The sequence below is a fragment of the Periophthalmus magnuspinnatus genome, chromosome 5, assembly GCF_009829125.3.
Source record: "Periophthalmus magnuspinnatus isolate fPerMag1 chromosome 5, fPerMag1.2.pri, whole genome shotgun sequence".
Lineage (NCBI taxonomy): Eukaryota > Metazoa > Chordata > Actinopteri > Gobiiformes > Gobiidae > Periophthalmus > Periophthalmus magnuspinnatus.
The window spans coordinates 10,738,691-10,760,286 of record NC_047130.1 but is presented as its reverse complement, the minus strand read 5'-3'; positions in this window follow the sequence as shown (position 1 = coordinate 10,760,286).

The following is a 21,596-nucleotide window of genomic DNA, read 5'->3' as shown; positions in this document are numbered from 1 at the left end:
GTCTTTTTTCTGTAGTCTTCTTTTGTTTCTTTGTTTGTTTGTTTTATTACTTGCCTACTCATACATACACATGCACACACATGCCATTCTTATTGTCTGGTCACCCCCTTTAAACCTGGATGTATGCATCACATTTTCTCTCAAGTTAAAATGTCTAATATCTTTTATTATTTGTATAGTCTCTAATATCACAATTTTAAAAACCTGCAACTTCCAGAATAAGGTGAATACTGATGTTACCTGTGTTTGGGGTGAATGATAAAGACTCTCCAGCTGTTTAGATTTACAGGGTGTCCACAAAGTATCTTTACAATTTTACAAAGAAAATTGATAAGATATCATAATCAGACTTGTTCTATTGCACACAGTGGTTTACAAAGTTTTTCACTTCATTTAACTCACCTCTATATGGGCATCATTAGTCGCATGAAGCACATCAAGAAAGTACTGGATTTCTTGCCATGTTCGCTGTAGTATAACCTCATCAATGGTTGCAATCGCATCAGTTATCCTTTGCTTTAGTTCAGTAATGTCCCCCTTCTTTGTTTCATTGAGTCTCGGTATCCGATTTTGTCTTAATAAATCATGATACACATTGTGCCTTCTCTTGAGGAGGAGCCATTTCTTAGGGGTTCATTTAAAAGGATGCCTCTTTAATCAACAGCATGCCTGAAATACAAAAATGCAATGTGATTAAAAACCTTTATAACCACTGAGTACAATAGAATAAATCAAATTAATATATCTTATCAATTGCCTTTGTAATCAAATGTTTTAATTGTAAAGACATTTTATGGACAACTTGTAGATTAGAACCACAAAAACATTGCTAAGTGAGACTGAATTCAAATGAGAAGGCTTGAGCACCCCAAATATGTTGTTAATATGTAGTGTTTGTCAGTGTCTATCTGAAGTGGAGTGTATATTTTATAGCAATACAGTTCTAACATGTCCGTCTTTATATGCTGTATGAAAAGTGCTGATTAGAGAAGCATTTTGCGGTATCATAATTTGAGCAGGACATCCCTCTACATAACTGCTCCCCCATAAGTTTACTGTATGTGTGAGGCTTTAAACTCAGCAGGTGGGAGATGTTTCTGCTGACTGAGCTACTTCTCCTCTACTTAACATTTAAATCAGGGGGGAATATCTCATCTCCTAACGTCGTCATCAACAGCAGGGGATTGTGGGTAACGTAGGACTGGATATGACCTCAAGACACAGTGCTGAGATGTTTTTTCCTTCTTTTTCTTTATTGACTACTATGACCATTGACAAAATGTTCCTGAATTTAACCAGAATGATCTCTGTATTTTTTTCTATTGAAGGACATCAGTCTGGTCCCCACACCCTCTGTCGCGCCTCGAGCCAGAACCAATCATGACCGTACAATCTGATTTGTTTATTTCAGTGACGCCTGTGAAACGAAGGAGCTCATTGGTCACCCATCATTTTGAATTAAGAAATATATATATCTCACCTCTCAGTTTAGTCCTTCGCTCATTGATTCTGGGAACTATTACCGATCGATTGTCAGTCTATTGTCCATTTTATTATTATTTGAGTGATAGAGAAATTTGAAAATAAGTTGAAGAATTTTATTTCAAAATACATTCAAAATGCAAGAGGGTGTTTTCATTTTCAGGCCTACACATATTTATTCTACAGCCTATAGTTACATGCTGCTTATCTTGGTTCTCAGTTCTTTCATAACATGAGCCACATTTCAAAAAGTTTACATTTATTGAACTAAAGTAATTGTTTGACTATTTCTAACATAAATATGGTCAGACCATATTATTATTTGATATTATAGATTATTTGATTGATGTGGCTGTCGCTTTACTCGGCTTAACACTTAAATGGTCACATTTTTATATAGTGCCTTTCCACATTCAAGGCTCTTTACAAAGCACTTTACATCAAGGAACCACTCACCCATTCACACACACATTCATACACCAGTGTACACAGACACTGGGGGTGAGGGGGGTTAAATGTCTTGCCCTAAACCACAATGACAGTATTAATCTGTGGGAGCTGGAAGTGCACTGCCAACCTGTGGGTCAGTGGATCTCCATCTTTGACCGTACCGACCAAACTCAATTTTTTGCGCATCCTCCGTATTTAAAAACCCAAGAACAAATTAAATTCTGGATACTGGTTTTAGACAGAAATCAGAATAGAGCACACTTACACATTTGACTTATTCTCAATACAGAGTTCAGGAAGGAAAAAAAAGACCATGGCAGCCATGGAAATGAATATTTGTGGCAATAAAGCTCTCATATATCAGCCAAAAAACAAAAGCAAATGAAAATTTGTGGAACAATCCGATAACCTGCTGGGATGCTACTGATATCTATCACTCTACAGTGTCAGAAAACAGTTCAATGAGCACTAAGACTAATATTTAGCATCTTAAAATCACCATTGGTTTAACATTAGGCTCACTGAAAATTCTGTGTTGTGTTACAATCCGCATTTCTCATATGAAAGCTGTCAATCCCCATGTCAATCCTCACCATGTCTCATGTGAAAGCCCAGAACCTCCGAAATTCACTCACTGAGCTGCAGAGGCTGCACTAGCACTGATTCATGATTGGCTGCAGGTGCTGGGGTTTATGTGGTGACAATTTAGATCAGAGAGAGGAAACTGGCAACCCAAATGAGACTCATTCTGCTTTCTGATTGGATAATCGTCTGAGAACCAACGATTACCAAATAATGACATTAGTCATTTAGGATTAATCAACACTATAATTATAATTGCTATAAGTAAAAGTAATACTTGATTTCAACATGTTTACATTATGTCTGGGGACACAGATACAAGGTAAACAGCAGCTATTACTGCCTCTGCTTGAGCTTCTATATAAACGTAATGGTTACCAGGGAGTTATTGTATTATAAATATACAGTGCACTAGCATTAAGCAGTAGTTATAGTAGTCATGTGTGTCACTGCAAAGTAGTTTTACTTTGACCAATTACATCTCCCTTGTTTCTCGTATGTTCTGTTTATTTATTACTTGTGTTTTTCTATAAATGATAAAAGCCTTTCTTCTGCCATCATTTGTGCTGTGTATGTTTTATCAGTCATTCAGTCTCCAATGCTCGAGTCTGCTCCTGTCTGCTCCTCTGGCTCTGCTCCTGTCTGCTCCTGTCTGCTCCTCTGGCTCTGCTCCTGTCTGCTCCTGTCTGCTCCTCTGGCTCTGCTCCTGTCTGCTCCTCTGGCTCTGCTCCTGTCTGCTCTTGTCTGCTCCACTGGCTCTGCTCCTGTCTGCTCCTCTGGCTCTGCTCCTGTCTGCTCCTCTGGCTCTGCTCCTGTCTGCTCCTCTGGCTCTGCTCCTGTCTGCTCCTCTGGCTCTGCTCCTGTCTGCTCCTCTGGCTCTGCTCCTGTCTGCTCCTCTGGCTCTGCTTCTGCCCGCTCCTCCACACCACTCCATCACGTCTTGTATGTTTGTGTCCATCAGTGTTGTCAAGGGCATTTTGTCTAAAAGGATTCTTATGTTATTCTTCCATTTGTTCTCATCTCGTTGCCTTATTGCTGTTGTTTGCCAAGAGGACCGTATGGGGAAACAACTCTTCATAGCAAGAAGATTTCAGGTTCAGTACTTGGGTGGCCTGAGCCTTTCTGTGCAGAGTTTGCATGTTCTTCCCGTGTCTGGGTGGGTTTCCTCTAGGCACTCCGGTGGCATTGAAGATGGGTCAAATGTAGAGAACAAATTTCCCTAAGGGGACAATAAAGTGTACCTATACCCTAACCAGCACCTGCAGCCAGTGCTAGTGCAACCTCTGCAGCTCAGTGAGTGAACTCTGAAGGTTCTGAGCTTTCACATGAGGCCTGTCTATAAACTACAAACTTGTATGATTATAGTCCCTTTTTTAAAACGTTAGGAGTGTAGGCTACATACAGTTCCAGTCTGTTTCTGTTTTTGAAAATGGCTATGCTCCCCTCTCTCTAGACACCTCCAAAACAACAGGACTAATACTCAAGACATAGTACTTACCAAGATTACTTTGAATGACAGTTCTTAGCTTTGGGATATGAGTTCTAATCTGTACTCCAGCTGCATGTATAAAAACTGGAGGATTACTGGACATTGGTGTTGGTGAATGTAAATGAATAACCCCACATGTGCAGCAAAAAGCAAAGGTGGGTTTAATTGTCAGAAAGAATATCTGTAATGTCTCTGCAAAGGGACTGTGTGGCTCTGCAGGATTTGGAGAGAAAGTAATTGGCATATTCACAGTGTACGACACAGACAGAATATTATGGTTTTAAAAAGAACCAAAAGTTGTTGTGACTGATTTATTCCGGCATCCTGCAAAGTACCCTGCCACGCGTTAGCCTCCTAGCATAATCGCACAAGTTGTTTTCCAAGGTTTTTTGGAAAATAGAGTGGCCTTGCAGACACCTTACCTTTATGAATAAATGGGTTACTCGCTGTATGATGGTGGTAATAATATATAGTGTAAATAGATTTAGTTACATGAGTATGCTTTGGGCGGCTGCATGAGTCCAGTCGTCACAGAGTAGCCAAAATCGTACACAGGTTAGAGTAACGTTACTTCAGAATAATGTTACTCAAGTAGAAGTGCAAAGTAGTGGCCCTAGAAATGTCAGTGTCAGTACCCGATTACTTACCATATAGTTCAGCAAAATTTGTTTTGTCCCAGTACATATATAATGTAAAAGCAAATCTTAGGATAGAAACTAGTCCTCTGTGTACTGTCTGCATCCAGTTATAAAAAGTTGTGTTTTCTGAGATTCAGGAAGTGCGCTGTTAGCATGCCAGCTGTTTTTAAGAATTCCCTACGCTTGTAATGTGCCTTACAGGCTTGTCAGAGCCTCTCAAAGTGAAGCTGCTAACCTGCACCATTAGCCTCTCCTCCGACCACCACTAATCACTCACACACATCACATTCATACAGGGCAAGGTGGATGAAGTGTCTTGCATAAGGACACAAGGACAGAACTCAGTCAAACCTCGGACATTCGGGTTAGTGGACGAACCACTGAGCCACTTTACCGCCACTGTTTTTTGTTTTTTTTACCCAGTTGTATTAAAAAAACTACATGGGCCAATACATAGCCCCATAAAACTCTACATTTTAATGAAACCCTTTTTGGCACTGTCGTGGAAATAAGACTCCTTTTGCAGGCTCTGGTGAATGTTGAAGCATAGACAAGCGTTTATTTCTTGCAAGAAATAGGTCCGACAGCATCTCCCCCTTATGTCAGACCCCGAATGCTGGAAAGCACCCAGTTTATATAGGTTGAGATGACCAGAGGACATACATTTCAAAGTAAGCATGTGACACTTCCATTGAGGGGTGGTCAGACCGACTCCTGGAGACACTCAGGAGCCGGTTCTCCTCAGGAGGTAACATTTGGAGTAGAGACAATACAAGGTGTGAAGTAGCATGTGGAGTAGAAACAATACTAGATGTGGAACACTTCAGGGGAGAGAGTGTGGTACTTCTGCTGAGGTGTGATCAGACTGGCTCCTGGACATATTCATGAGCTGGGTCCCCTCAGGGGGTCAATAGGGAGGGATTGAAGGCCGACTGTAAGGTCTGGTTGCATCTACTTTCACTTGCATTACAACACATCTTAACAAGTCTAGCCACCAAGAAGGAACAAAAGGGTTGACATGAAAGGTTTTTCTAACACTGTCTTTGACGACCAAACCAAATTAGTTTTAGTTACGAGACCATGTGATTTCTAAAAGGTAAAATAATGACACAATATTTAAATTTCCATTACACATCCCTCCTTTTGATTATTCATTAATCATGCCACATGTTTACTTCAACAATACTGTATTGGGAACATAATCAACAAAAATACCAAAAATAATAATAAGACCAATAAGAATGATAAAAAACAAAAATTAAAATAACGCAAAGATATTAACGCAAAAGATAAAAATGAACTAAAATGTATATACAATTAAAGCAATTTTTGGATAAAACAGCTTGTTATCAAACACATTATTTCCGAATGAATTTAAAATGCATCATCATTGTTGTTTCACAGTGTTGCAAGTCCAGTCCGTACTACGACACACATGTGACTAGTTCAATACAAATAATTCATCATCTGAGTCAGAGTCCGTTTAATAGGCTTTTTGATTTTCGGTTTCCTCTGGGACTTGGGAAGACGCTTCCCATGCAACATTGTGTTCAGTGTCCTCTTGCAGGAAAGTTGGAGAGGTTGTCATGTTCTTGACCACGCCATTAACCATGCACTTCAGTATACATGGGGTTAGAGTGCATACAAGGAAAAATATCATTAGAATGGGCATGATCGTTGTTAAGATCCAAGACAGCCAGTCTTGGCTCCAGGACTGAAGCCACGAGAGCCATGAGTTGTCTGTCAGTCTGGGGGGCTGAATGGAGTCTTGCATGTGTTTAATAATGTCTGTGATATTGTTGAATTCATCTGGGATGTGGAAGCAGCAGCATCATTCCATGGGGAATAGGGCAAGATGACTGGGACTGCTGTATTGTTTGAGTTTGTAGCACTGACTTTGCTGTCAATGGTTCTGCTTGCCATCTGTTTGACAGTGCATGACAAATCCAACAGTTCCCATCATTCTGTAAGTCCTGTTTGTTCAATAGTGCCAGAGCGCATGCAGTGTTGTGATTGCATTTAGTAAGAGCTTGTTTGGCATGATAGTTTCCCAGAAAACTCTCATCCATCTCTGTTGCACTCTCACGGCTGGCGGGTGTTTGTAGGTTTGACAGTGTTCGTGTATCCAAGGGCAAAGGTAAAATGACCAATATGATCCATACTGTGTTGTACAGCTGTGTGCCGGTTGAGACGTGAAGATGGGTAGATAGATCTGCATTTGCAGTAGATGTAGTCGTTAGATGGCCGTGCCTTGGGGAGCTGGTTCTGCGGCTGGTGCTTGGAGGTTCTCTGTAGATGTTGGGTCGTCTCTGGGATGTGGGACCTTCCTGCAGTGGCTGCTGTGTATCCACGTTGCTCTTTCAGCAATCTTGACGGCCGTGTGTGTTGTCAGGAGAACCTGGAAAGGACCTTGCCAGCGTCGGGAACACCAATGCTTCTTCCACAGGTCCTTTACCATCACCCAGTCACCAGGTTGGAAGTTGTGGAGGTGTTTGGATGCGGGAGTTGGAAGGGCTGTTTTCATCTGTTGAGAAATGAGAGAGTGGGAGATAAGTTTTTGCAATACTGTAACATATCATCTTCGCATAATCCAGTGGAGGGGAGCGGTCTAACACTAGGACCCAGTCCTAGAGATGGTGGTCTGCCAAATAGGATTTCAAAAGGGCTCATATTTACTCTAGACCTCTTTTGCCTTCTCATGTGAGTTAAAACAATAGGTAAGGCTTGTATCCATGATAGTCCTGTTTCTTCACAACATTTGGCTAATTTACTTTTTAGAGTGCCGTTTTCTCTTTCGATAGCCCCTCCACTGGCTGGATGATAAGCACAATGTTTTCTTAAATCAATGCCAAGGAAGTTGCTTATTTGTGTAATTGCTGTGTTAACAAAATGTTTTCCATTATCACTGATGATTTTGGTTGGTGTTCCCCATTGTGGAACAACTTCAGTTAATAAAGCTTTTGCTACTGCTTGACTGATTGGATGTTTAGCTGGGAATGCTTCAACCCACTTTGACCACATGTCTACCATTACTAAACAATATTTCTTACCTTGTGCCGGTGTCAATCCTCACTCAGTCCATCATTAGATGTTCAAATGGATGTTCTGGTGGAGGATGAGCAGCCTGTGTCATTGAAATTGTCTTACCTACATTATGCGCAGCACAGATAATGCACGTTTGGCAGTATTTCTGCGCATATGTTGAGAAACCTTTAGTGAACCAATGTTCCACCGCCGCTATTACATCTAACATCCCTCCTTTTGACACATTTATATATATGTATATATACATGTGTCAATTTTGGCGTAGTTATCTTCTGCTGCAAGAGAACACTTAAATTGCTGTTCTGAAAGGAACATTTTGTGAAGCCCAAAACTGTTATTGGTTAGTTGTTAGTGTTGTTAGTGTGTGATTATGTCATATGAACATGAAAAAGACACACAAAAAAAAGAAATTATGCAGCATCCACATCTCCTGTAACAAATAAAACACATTACATCGTTTCACTGTGATGATCGGCATGTCTAAAAGCACAGTGTTTAACGTAGCCATCGAGCGGTTGAGAGATGAGATGTTTTCTGTTCAAATAAAATCATTGATACAGCGTGAGGAAGAAGAAGAGTTAAATCAGAATTAAAGCCGCAAGCGGCGATGATGGCCCTCGCCCCCCGCGCGACCGCCCGGGGCCGGCCACCGTCCCCACGCACCATTTTTCGGTCCTGGCCACCCCACGGCCGCAATCCGCCCCCCTTCACACAGTTTCTATATAAATATGTGTGACCCACACATTATAATGGAGGTCCACGCCGTTGAACCGGCAACCTCGTGCACAATACAGGTATAGTGTAATTGACTTGTTTGCCTCTTTTGAGGTCCACAATGATCTCACCAACTTTCATGCCAATCGGACAAAGTTGTGTTTTTTACCAATACTGTAGGGGGCGCTATGGAGGTCACTGGCCACATGTTTATTATGGTTCTCTATTCACAGTTTTAATCCGCATCAGTGATTAGAATTTGAGCTTTTTAGGCTGATCCATGTGTCTGTGAGAAGGAATCAAATATGCAGGAAAGCAGTCATATTTTGACAGTGTGGTGTGCATAAACCAGAAAGAATATCCCCAAAACGTGGATGATTATTGACAATAATCATGTGTACATGCTGTATGTGGAGTTTGATGAAATTTGGATGAAAAACCTAGGACTACACAGGTTTCATTTGCACTTAAGGAAAAGTCGTGTAGGAATTTAAATCCAATGACGAAGTCATATTTTGAGGGCATCCTACTCATGAACCATAAAGAATATCCCCAAAACGTGGATGATTATTGACAATCGATATATGTACATGCTGTATGTGGAGTTTGATGTAATTCGGATGAAAAACCTAAGAGTAGATATGATTCATAGACATGCAAGTCAAAGTGCCAAGTGCCAATTTCTTTTCAATTCATTGCGCCCCTGGTGGCCAACAGTGGAAAATAACCCATGGCCATAATGTAATTTTTTGTTTCTTCTGATGCCACTGATTTATTCCCTGAATTTCGAAGGAATCCGATAATGTTGGCGATTCACCCCTATGGTAGGGGGCGCTATAGTGTTCATTTTGATTAAAATTAATATTGCATTCCATTCATGCCCCAATCTCGCATATGTGATGTGAATGTGAGCTCTGTAGGGCAATGCCTGTGGTCGTGAGAGGACATAAAAAAAACAGGAAACGAAGGTGTATTTCGGTGGCGGCGTACGGGCGAACCGTGTGAAATTTGGAGAAAACGTGGATAACTTCTGAAAACCCATGTGTCTGGATGTGGCATGTGAAATTTGAGCTCATTTGGACCAAAAACCTGAGACTAGTAGCGTTTTGAAAACACGCTGCGAATGAAGCGGTGAATTTTTGATCCAAAATGGCCGACTTCCTGTCTGTCATAGAGCAGTGCTTCAATTCATATTTATGCTTGTCCCCCCATTCTCTATCACTGTTCTGCTTTTTGTGTGTGTTTTCCAAAATAAACCAGGCTCCTCTCCCATAGGGGTGAAATTTTAGGTGGCGCCGTCAAGTCAGGGGGCATGGGACATTTTCCCGACACCAATTTTATGAAATTTTTCACCAAGCCGGTCGATCCTATACCCCCATGTGAGACTTTTCGTGAATGTTCAGGGGGTGAAAAATGCGATTGTTTTGGCGGAAAAACGAAGAACAATGTTAATATGCAGTGTGGCCCTGAGCTGTGTGGCCCTGACTCCATATGAGAGGGGTCTGTGGCTTTGCACCAGCAACCACGTACATAATACAGGTATAGTGTAATTGACTTTTTTGACCCTTTTAATGCCCACAATTATCTCCCCAAGTTTCATGCCAATCGGACAAAGTTGTGTATTTTACCAATACTGTAGGGGGCGCTATAGTGTTCATTTAGATAACAATTAATAGTGCATTCTATTAATACCCTCACATCACACGTGTGATGTGAATTTGAGCTGTGTAGACCAATGCATGTGCGTGTCAGAAATTTTTAAATGATTTTATTTGTAGTATTTGCGCCCCTGGTGGCCAACCGTGGAAAATGACTCATGGCCATAATGTAATTTTTTGTTTCTTCTGATGCCACTGATTTATTCCCCGAATTTCATAGGAATCCGATAATGTTTTCGTTTCACCCCTATGGTAGGGGGCGCTATAGTGTTCATTTAGATACTAATTAATAGTGCATTCTGTTAATACCCTCATATCACACGTGTGATGTGAATTTGAGCTGTGTAGACCAATGCATGTGCGTGTCAGACATTTTAAAATGATTTTATTTGGAGTCTTTGCGCCCCTGGTGGCCAAGTGTGGAAAATGACTCATGGCCATAATGTAATTTTTTGTTTCTTCTGATGCCACTGATTTATTGCCCGAATTTCGTAGGAATCCGATAATATTGGCGTTTCACCCCTATGATAGGGGGCGCTATAGTGTTCATTTTTATTACAATTAATAATCCATTTTATTAATACCCTCATATCACACGTGTGATGTGAATTTGAGCTGTGTAGACCAATGTGTGTGCATGTCAGACATTTTAAAATGATTTTATTTGGAGTCTTTGCGCCCCTGGTGGCCAAGTGTGAAAAATTACCTATGCCCGTAATATTATTTTTTGGTCCATGTTATGCCCCCAATTTATTCCCCGAATTTCGTAGGAATCCGATAATGTTTGCCTTTCACCCCTATGGTAGGGGGCGCTATAGTGTTCATTTTGATTAAAATTAATATTGCATTCCATTCATGCCCCAATCACACATATGTGATCTGAATGTGAGCTCTGTAGGGCAATGTCTGTGGTCGTGAGAGGACATCGAAAAAACAGGAAACGAAGGCGTATTTTGGTGGCGGCGTACGGGCGAACCGTGTGGAATTTGGAGAAAACGTGGATTACTTTTGAAAACCCATGTGTCTGGTTGTGGCATGTGAAATCTGAGCTCATTTGGACCAAAAACCTGAGACTAGTAGCGTTTTGAAAACACGCTGCGAAAAATTTGGCGAATTTTCTATTCAATATAGCCGACTTCCTGTCCGTCCTAGGGCCGCACAATGTTTGGCTTTTTTGCTTGTCTCCATGAGCTCTATCACTGGTGTGAATTTCGTCAAGCTAGGGCGAAAAATGCATGTCGGCTCCCAATTCATTTTAAAATTTTGAATTTTCTAGGTGGCGCTGTCGAGCCAGTGTGTGTGGGTCATTTTCGTGATGCATATTTTCTTGAATTTTTTGCCAAGCCGGTCGATTTGATACCCCCATGTGAGACTTTTTGTTGACGTTCAGGGGGTGAAAATTGCGATCCCAGGGGGAGAAAAAAAATAATAATAAAAAGAAGAAACCCAGGAAGAACAATGCCCCTCGCCATCACTTCGTGAGTGGCGAGGGCCAATAACCAACAATGTCCCTAGATGCCATTATGGCTTTTTTTCAGCAGCAGCTACTGCTCTAAGGCATCTTGGCATGCCAGCAGCAGCAGGATCCAGTTTGGCTGAAAAGTAAGCAACAGGTCGCATTTTTCCCCCGTGATCCTGTAACAAAAGAGATGTCATGCAAGCATTACGTTCATCAACCATTTGTGTGAATGGTCGGTTTGGGTCTGGTAACCCAAGAGTGGGAGTGGTTTGGAGAGCTATTTTCAATGTGGTAAATGAATGATCAGCATCAGGTGTCCATGTGAGTTTGTCATGCGATTGCAAATTTTTACCGTGAATTAGGGAGCTGAGCGGGGCTTCTAAAATTGCATAATTTGGAATGAATTGTCTACAATAAGAGCACATTCCCAGGAAAGACATCATTTGTTTTTTTGTAATTGGTTTTGGAAGATTTTGAATGGCTTCAACGCGTTTTGGAGACAGACTTTTACCTTTTGATGTAATGATGTGACCCAGGAATGTGACTTTTTCTTGAACAAATTGTAATTTTGAAGGACTAGCTTTGTGGCCCTCTTCAGCAAGGTGTTGCAGGAGTTTGATTGTGTCCCTTTCACATTGTTGTTTAGTTGGAGTGCAAATCATTATGTCATGTACATACTGAAGTAGGGCTGTCCCTGGAGTGAGGACTAGGGATTCAAGACTTTTCCTGAGCGCATCATTGTAAATGGTCGGGCTTTCACAATACCCTTGACAAAACCGAGTAAATGTGTAAGCTCGGCCATTGAAGTTGAATGCAAACCAATATTGACTGTCAGGGTGAACTGGTACACTAAAGAAGGCATTTGACAGGTCTACAACAGAAAAGTAATTTGAATCAGGAGGAACTTGGGACAGAATAGTGTACGGGTTAGGAACGTTCGGAGCTCGAGGCTGAACTGCAGCGTTTACTGCTTGTAAGTCTTGAATAAAACGCCATTCGGTAGGCTGTTCTTTTTCTCTAATCTTTTTAATTGGGAATAGAGGTGTTCGCACAGGGGAGTCATCGCACGGAACAATTGCTCCTGATGCTTTTAGAGATTCAAAAACAGGTGTTATTCCCTCAATTGCTTCACGCTTTAGGGGATATTGTGGCTTACATGGTTTGAAGTCAGATTTTGGTGTGATCACAACAGGTTCACAATTTTTGATGAGGCCAACATCATATTTGCTGACAGCCCACAGAGTTTTAGGAACTTCTTGTAGGGCTGGAACAACTGCAGCTTGTTCTTCCGTTAGGAAACAGCTTGATTCATAAGCGCTTTTAGGTGCCAGCTGGACTGTTCTCAATGCATGCACAATAGCTTGTACTTTTTTACAAAAACATTGCAATGATGGAGAAAAAAAAATTACCGGATCAGACGTTTGTGTCCAATCAGTTGCTTGTTGACACCTTTTAACAAAAGGGCCCAAATCATACCAATTATCAGAGGTGCGTTTAGACATAGGAATATGTGGCACAGAGCTAGTAATAGAAAAGAAAGTGAGTTGGGTTGGTGTGAGAGATACAGACACAGCACATTTGTTTTGGTTACAGTAGACATGATCAAGTGAAAGTGTGTCAGTCGTTTCTCTCCACCAACCTTTCTCATATGGCTCATCAGGTCTGGCTGATACATGGGAGATACATTGCAGGTTCTCCGGTGTTTGAAATTCTGTTGCCACTGGGCAAATTTTGTTTTGAATATCTTTAAAAGGTGTGGAAAAAAACTGTAAATTTTGCATTTGCCAATAGTATGTATAGTTGAGGTTTTCAGTGGCACATTGTACAAAAGAGTTGGAGAATTTAGAAGCCAAATCAGACATTTTGCATACTTTAATGCCTTCATGTGTAGAGATTAAGCACAGATTTAATTTACACATGAGGTCTCTTCCCATGAGGTTGATGGGACATAGTTGTGAGAGTAAGAATGAGTGTGTGAATTTTGAATTTGGCCCATCCTCACATTGTAGCGGAATGGTGATGTTTTCTTTGATAGTTTGACCTGATGACCCAATTGAATACACATGTTTTCCACTTAATGGAGGTTTAGGATTAAATTGTATGGCTTTTAGGACATGTGTTGCTCCTGAATCTACTAAAAACGATACAATTTGATCTGTGATTGTTAAACAGTATTGTGGGAATTTTTTTAAGTTTGGAGATGTATATTGAACATACATTTGACCATATGTTGTAGGGGTACTATTTTGTACTGTGGGAGTATGTGGTGCACTACCTTTCTCTGAAGTTGTAGGTTGATCAGACTCATCAGCTGGAGTCCGTCTCCTTCCGGTCCCATCCGACTCTAGTCAATCTGATGTGTTAGTTATAGCCAATAGTCTCGTATTTGAAGAAGCTTCTGAAGAAAGTGGACAGTCGCGTGCCCAATGTCCCCTTTGCCCACAACGATAGCATACATCATGAGGAAGGGCTGATCTTCTCTTGGGTTCACGCCTTGTGTGTCCCCCATGACGAAAATGTGTGTTGTGATGGCGGCTTCCATAGTCCTGTCTTGTGTTTGCCTTGTACATGGTTATTGCAGCCATATGAAGTTCTTTTTGCATTTTGTCTTGTTTTGTTTTTTTCTTGTTGAGTATTTGTTCTTGTGCATGTGTGGCATGTCTTTTAAGCTCAGTTAGACGGGCAGCATTCCACCCAATACATGACTGCTTGAGAGCTGAGGCAATTTCTGGCTTTAGTCCATTTAAAAAATAGGTACACAAGTATGTTTCCCACACATCACGAGTGTCCCCTAATGTAACAGGTCTTGTAAATCCACTATGAGTGTTGTACAGTTCAGTTAATCGTGTGAGAAAATCCTCGGGTTCTTCATCTTCTTTTTGTTTGCAGGCATTAATTTTGTCAGTGTCAATAGTAACAGGGAAGGCTTTTGTGATGGCACTGCAGATGTTGTTTAAAGAGTCTCTGTATAAAGCATTAGAGTCATGTTCCCATTCCACATGATTGCACCGCAGTTCAGTATTTTGGAGTTGATTTGCAATTTTGTGCCAGTCAGTTGGTTTCATCCTCATGAGTAATACTCTTTTGAGTTCACTCATAGTGGGTTTAAAATCTTGACAAAATGTAAGAAGTTCTTTAGCAAAATTTTCACCAGAGTGGGTGGGGTTTGGCAAATGTTGTGAAGCAGCTGCAATTTCTGATGTGATCCAAGGGCGAAAAACTAGCGTTGGGCCTTCTGGTCCTGAGACCTCAACCATGGGCATGTTAAATGTTGTCTCTTCCTGTCGTTGGCGTAATCTGTGAGCAATAGGAGGTGACTCCTGCAGTGCAACAGCAAGGGGTGCATTTGGTGAGATTGTCCGTTGTGAGTGCACTTCTTTTTGCTGAGGAAGGTCACTTCTGTTCGGCTGGGGTTGTAATTGTCCATTTGGCTGTGGTGTTGTGTACGGTGGAGGATCGGTGTGACAAGTCGGATGGGTACCGTCCAGATCAGGATCCAGCTTCAGTGCTGTCAACTGTGGAGACAAAGAAATCTTTTGCGAGTGGGGTGCAGTCACATCACACATTTGATTGTTGTCTTTTGAGAAAGGTAGTTGATTTTGCAAAGTTTTTCTGTTTCTATTCTCAGCTTCAGTTTTCCACATTTCTAAAACATTCTCGGTAACTTTCAATTTTTTCAAATTTTTTCACAGACATTTTTCTCTTTTTCCTCATTTCAGACTCGGTGTCACGTAATTTGCTTTCAAATGCTTGCAGATTCTTAAACTTCAAAGTACCCCCTATGGGAAAACCATATTCTGCAGCCCATACATGCAAATATTTAACACTTTTATCCCCATATTTTGCTTTCATGATATCTACAATTGGACTTTCTGGAGGTGCACTCTCCTTTGATTTTGTGCTTCCCATTTTATAGATGTATTTCACAGGACGTCTGTGGCTGCCTTAATTCATTCAGCTCCTGTTTTCTTGTCTCAGGACTTTCACCTGGATACTGCTAGCCCCCTTATTTATTTTTTTTTTTTGTTTTTTTTTGTTTTTATGCTAGACAGTAGTATTGCTAGTCGCCGGCTTATATGGGACTCAAACCCACAAAGTTCCTTTCTTTATTTTTTGTCTTTTTTACTCTATTATGAGAAGCAAAAAGCCATGCAAGCCCAAATGCTAGATATTCACAATTTTTAAAATTTTCAATTTTTCAATTTTTTAAATTCTCAATTTTTCAATTTTTTCAATTTTTCAATTTTTCAATTTTTTCAATTTCTTTTTTTTTTTTTTTTACCCCAAAAGATAATTATGTCAATGTGTCAAACTCACCAGGCCTTTGTCCAATTACAATTTGAGTTCGTTGTTCCAGCAACGATGATCTGGGACATTGGGTGCAGTCCTCCCGTCTCGAAATGTGAGGTTAGAGGATAGGAAAAAAGGAAAAAATCATCCTAGGATGGCCAGTCCCTGTATCACTTTGTCCCAGACGACCGATTGAGGAAAGACACTTCTGACACCATTAAATTGTCGTGGAAATAAGACTCCTTTTTCAGGCTCTGGTGAATGTTGAAGCATAGACAAGAGTTTATTTCTTGCAAGAAATAGGTCCGACAGCATTATGTCAGACCCCGAATGCTGGAAAGCACCCAGTTTATATAGGTTGAGATGACCAGAGGACATACATTTCAAAGTAAGCATGTGACACTTCCATTGAGGGGTGGTCAGACCGACTCCTGGAGACACTCAGGAGCCGGTTCTCCTCAGGAGGTAACATTTGGAGTAGAGACAATACAAGGTGTGAAGTAGCATGTGGAGTAGAAACAATACTAGATGTGGAACACTTCAGGGGAGAGAGTGTGGTACTTCCGCTGAGGTGTGATCAGACTGGCTCCTGGACATATTCATGAGCTGGGTCCCCTCAGGGGGTCAATAGGGGGGGATTGAAGGCCGACTGTAAGGTCTGGTTGCATCTACTTTCACTTGCATTACAACACATCTTAACAAGTCTAGCCACCAAGAAGGAACAAAAGGGTTGACATGAAAGGTTTTTCTAACACTGTCTTTGACGACCAAACCAAATTAGTTTTAGTTACGAGACCATGTGATTTCTAAAAGGTAAAATAATGACACAATATTTAAATTTCCATTACAGCACTCACATTGTTACACATTGGTACTGTAAATTCTTTCATTCTTGTGTCTGTTTTTTTAACGTCCTCTTGGTGCAGATTTGGCTCTAAGCTTTTTATCTGAGTCATGTGACGTCTCTGTACAGGAAGTACCCGTGCAGTGCCAGGAAGTGGGTTAAGTGAAGCTTGTTTTTGAGAGCTGTCAGAATGTGCCATGGAGATGAGGAGTGCCAAACTTTAGCAGGTTATTCTCAGGGCACTTTGGAAGAAATTGAGATGTGCCACTGACATTTGGAGAGAAAAAAAAAAATGGGTTTGAAAGTTTCCAAGAACCCTTGAATTTGTAATGTATTTTTGAAACTCAGAACTGTACTGCCTGTAAAGTTTCAGATTAAACTTCCTAATAATGTACAATTTCAAGAAAAAATGGGCAGTAAAAAAGGAATATTTGAGATTCGAAACACGAAGTGCCTGAATACTGTTGCCTGTCTGACAAGCAGGTGGTGGTACCTATCCCCCACCAGAAACAACACAACAGTGCCTACTTTTGAGGCCTATTAGAACTTATTATATTTGGTACAGTCAATAAAGTGCACTAAAACTACTGCAGACAACTATAAAGGAATTGAAAATGTTCTACAAGTACAACTGAACCTGTGTTGGCAGAGCCTCAACCAAACCTGTTGCTAATGCTAGCGGGACCTCAGGAAAAAGAAGGCCCCTGTCTGTTATATAGAGCAGAGCAGGTTAATATGAACATTTTATGACAAAAATGACAAGGTTCACTCACTCACTATTTGGAATGTGGCGACTAGCACATTATATACATATATGCATTTATGTATACAGTCTCTGCTCCAGCTCTGTGTGGTAACGTCTCCATAAATGTATAGCTTAGCAGAGGGAATTGTTCAGTAACTGGAAAGCAAAACTGTGTTTTGAGAAGCCAATGAAATTTGCAAGTCTAAAGGAATGATATGATAGTCATTCTCGCTCCTTCTTCCTATTTATGAATGAATTCAAAGTTCCTCTGACCACTGCTGCCCAGAGAGCAACTCAAACATGTGAGACATGCGTCTCCTCTGCTCTGCTACAACCCCGAGCTGTCAATCAAGGCGGGGGCCTGTCCAGCGTCATTGTCCCTGTGTCCCACTCCCTGGCTCTGCAGAGCAAGAGTTCAGATAGTGCTGGTGACTAACTTTATAAACTAACCAAAGCAGCAGGGCCTTATTATAGTCTCAAAATGAAAACAGAAAAGAATGTGGAAATCCAACATTGCAGCATTAGAACTGCAGTCAAGGTAAAGTCACAAACTTTAGCTTTATGTAAAGCAGCTTTTGTAGCTACAGATCCAGATCAAACCAAACTGTAGAGTAGCATGAGGCTGGACCGATACAGGGGGAGGGCAAGGAGAGGGGAAAGGCGAGGGGAAAGTCTTTAATTTACATATTTTTTAGTGTAAGTCAGTAAATGAAAGAAAACGAGGAGAGTCATTGCCAACTGCCCAGCCCTGAAGCGAAAAGCAGAACACTCTGCACCAAAACCAGAAGGTGTCGGTTCAATTCAGTCTAGTTCAACCACCCTAGCCACTGACCCTACCCAAAAGCCTGACTCTGATTCTGAGTTTTTGATTTCGGATGGTTTAGTGGGTCCCCCTCCTGGCAAAGCATCTCATCAGCACCTTTCTGACCGTGTTTTCTTTTCCCCTTTTCCAGATAATCCTGCGTTTCCCAAACCTGTTGGGGCAAGGTCCCAAGCCTGTCCTCAGAGCCCAGAGTATGTCCAGACGTCATTTTCATGCTGCAGAGGTGGACTGTGCATGGGAGTTGACCAACACCAACCACATGTTATGTCTCCTTGCCATCTGATTTGGTCCATGGCTCATAACCACAGCTGTAGTCAGCTCAGAGGAACTCCCTTCTGCTTTTGCCATTGTTCTGAACATGGCTCCAAATTCAGTAAGGTTTATAGACTTTTAGCGCCTGGTTAAAATTTATATTTAAGTGTGTTCCTCATACTTCAGTCACTTGACCAGTCTTTTCTTTAGATTAAAATTTGCTAGATTAGTGTTTTTCTGCACGTTTCTGTTATGCATCTTCACAGAAAAGCTGGTTATGCTCTTGCCAGAGTTGTGCTAAAATTGGCTGGTGAAATGACTTGAATGCAAGTATGGCTTTTGCTTTTGTTTGGTATTACAAAGGATTTGTAATACTTAAGGGGGGGGGAGTGTTACGGCCCTGTGCCTCCAGCTCCTCCTACATGCCTCGGAGTTGTCCCTGCTGTCTCCATGGACCTCTCCAGGTGGTGCTCCTCTAGCTGGCTGTTGATTGACTGGAGGGCCCTGAGTCTGATTGGAGCAACAATCAAGCACCTGGACAGTCACGACCTTCCACCTGGCAGCACCCCTTTAACCTCCTGAGACCCGAGCTTTAATCAAATAAAATAATAAAAAAATAAAAAAAAATAAAATACTATAAAAAATAATGATAAAAACAAATAAAAATTAAATAATTAAATAAAAATAATTAAATAAAAAATAAAATAAAAATAAACAAAAAAATAAATATTCTAAACTCTTAAAAATATTCTAAATTGAACATGTTCTTGTTGCTGTTCTTCTAAAAATTTGCACTGTGGCCTAAACAATCCAAAATGTGCTGTCCACAGATGAGGACACCAGGTCTCAGGAGGTTAAAAGGACCCGCCCCCTGCCACTCCTCCCTGCTTGATTCTGACAGGAACAGCATGCCACTTTTATCTTTTGTGATTCTTGTAAATTGGACTTTGAAACTGTGACTTTTCTAGACTTTTGGTTAATTCTGAGACCCGGTTGTTTTGTGTAATTGTAACTTTTGTTTTTTGTTAGCTCTGTTTAAGTTACCCATCGATAATCCACTCTGTTTAGAGCCTCTTTTTGTTAGTGTTTACTTTAACATTCCTTTTAAATAAATTATAACTTAGGTTTACAATTTTCCATCTTGTTTTGTTACTTCCCCTTTTCCCTAGCCAAGCTGCGTCGTAACAGTACCATGGCTCTAAATGTAAAGTTTAGTCAGCACGTGTGGTTCTGGCTGGCATCTAGTGGTGATATGTGGAAAAAAGCGAGTCAGCCAACATAATTATGAATGGTATCTTTAAGCCATAAGACAATCTCATAATGCAAAGTGTAGCAACTACGTGATCAATTAGCAGTGAGGCAATACTATGGTGCAGTCGCTATGTGGTAAGAAAGGGTTAATGGGCTAATAATCAGAAGACTAGAGAACGCTCTAGGAGGGAGTGACAGGAGACTGAACTTGAGTTTGGTTGGTACCATATGTTACAAATAATAAATGACATGCAACATTTAAGACAAACAGTTCACATGAATGGCCATTCAAAAGTGCAGTAAGTATTTACAATCAGCAAGCGCTTGAAACAATTCAAAAATAATTCAATGCAAAACCAATAATGGCAGTGCAATAATACCAAGAGAGTCAATAATTGTTAAAGTGCCATGTGTCAGAGTTCCGCAATTATTGCACTAGATTGAAAAGGTCCGAGTCCAATTAATGTGCAAAAAGGCAACTTATCAATGTCTACCCAGCTCACACACAGTTCAAAGCCCCATCTGGGAGAGGACCGGGATCCAGAGGGAGAGGTAGGTGCAAAAGAGTTCCAGGAGAGTTTCCACAGGTGTGTGTGTTAGAGCAATGGGTGTGGGTGTGTTGGGAGAGTATGATGGGCTGCCAAGAGCCCCCTACCAGCCCGGTGGGAGAAGTGCGGCTCCGCGATGCGTGCTCCGCGACGCGTGCTTCACGTTGCGTGCTTCACGTTGCGTGCTCCGCGGCGCGGTCTCTCTTAGGACAGGTCAGCGTCTCTCTTAGGACAGGTAAACGCTGTAGACTTTCTTCACTAGCTCGCCATCGGGGTCAAAGACCTGACCGTTTCCGCAGATGTATCACACACAGCCCTTTTTGACTTGTGTGCGAGTCACAGCAAACGGTTCCCTGCAGCACGCCTCTCCGTTAGCCTTCCCCACACACCTCGAGCCTCACCCAGCTAGCGCCGGTATGATAATAACTCCGGTTGGCCCCGTCGTATCACGTGACCACGGAACATTCACTGTGATTGGCTAGAGTGAACCATGTGATGTAATGACGTGCAAAATCCGCGAGAATGACTAAAAGTACCGCGTGATTTGGCAACTTAGACAAAATATAGGCTGGAACACCAGGAGAGCCCCTCCCCGAACCGCCACCTTACCGTGGTGGAGGGGTTTGAGCACCCGAATGATCCTGGGAGCTATGTTGTCGGGGGCTTCATGCCCCTGGTAGGGTCACCCATGGCAAACAGGTCCTGGGAGACGGGTCTGACTAAGAGCGGTTCAGAAGCCCATCATGAAGAGAAATCCAACGAGGCCGTTTACGTCGCCCGGACTGGCGTTACCGGGGCCCCACCCTGGAGCCAGGCCTGGGGTGGGTGCTCGGCAGCGAGCGCCTGGTGGCCAGGCCTTTCCCCACGGGGCCCGGTCGGGCCCAGCCCGAAGAAACGACGTGGGGCCGTCCTCCCGTGGACCCACCACCTGCGGGAGGAGCCATGCGGGGCTGGTGCGGAGAGATCCGGGTAGCAGTCGAAGGCGGGGACCTCGACGACCGGATCTCCGGACATGGAGACTAGCTCTGGGGACATGGAATGTCACCTCGCTGGGGGGGAAGGAGCCTGAGCTTGTGTCAAAGTCACTTAGTTCTTTATACAGTCTGTGGTGAAGAGCTTATATTGACTGGCAGCTGACATAAATGACCAATAGAAATGGAGCTCCTAAGTGACAGAGCCCGCCTGCATGCCATACTGCCACACACTCATCTCGCCACATTGTAAACGTGCAACCAAATTTGTTAAACTCTTCATTATTACAATAGTATGGGCGACAGCAGCTCAGTTGGTAGAGTGTTTGTCCACTGATCCGAAGGTTTGCCATTT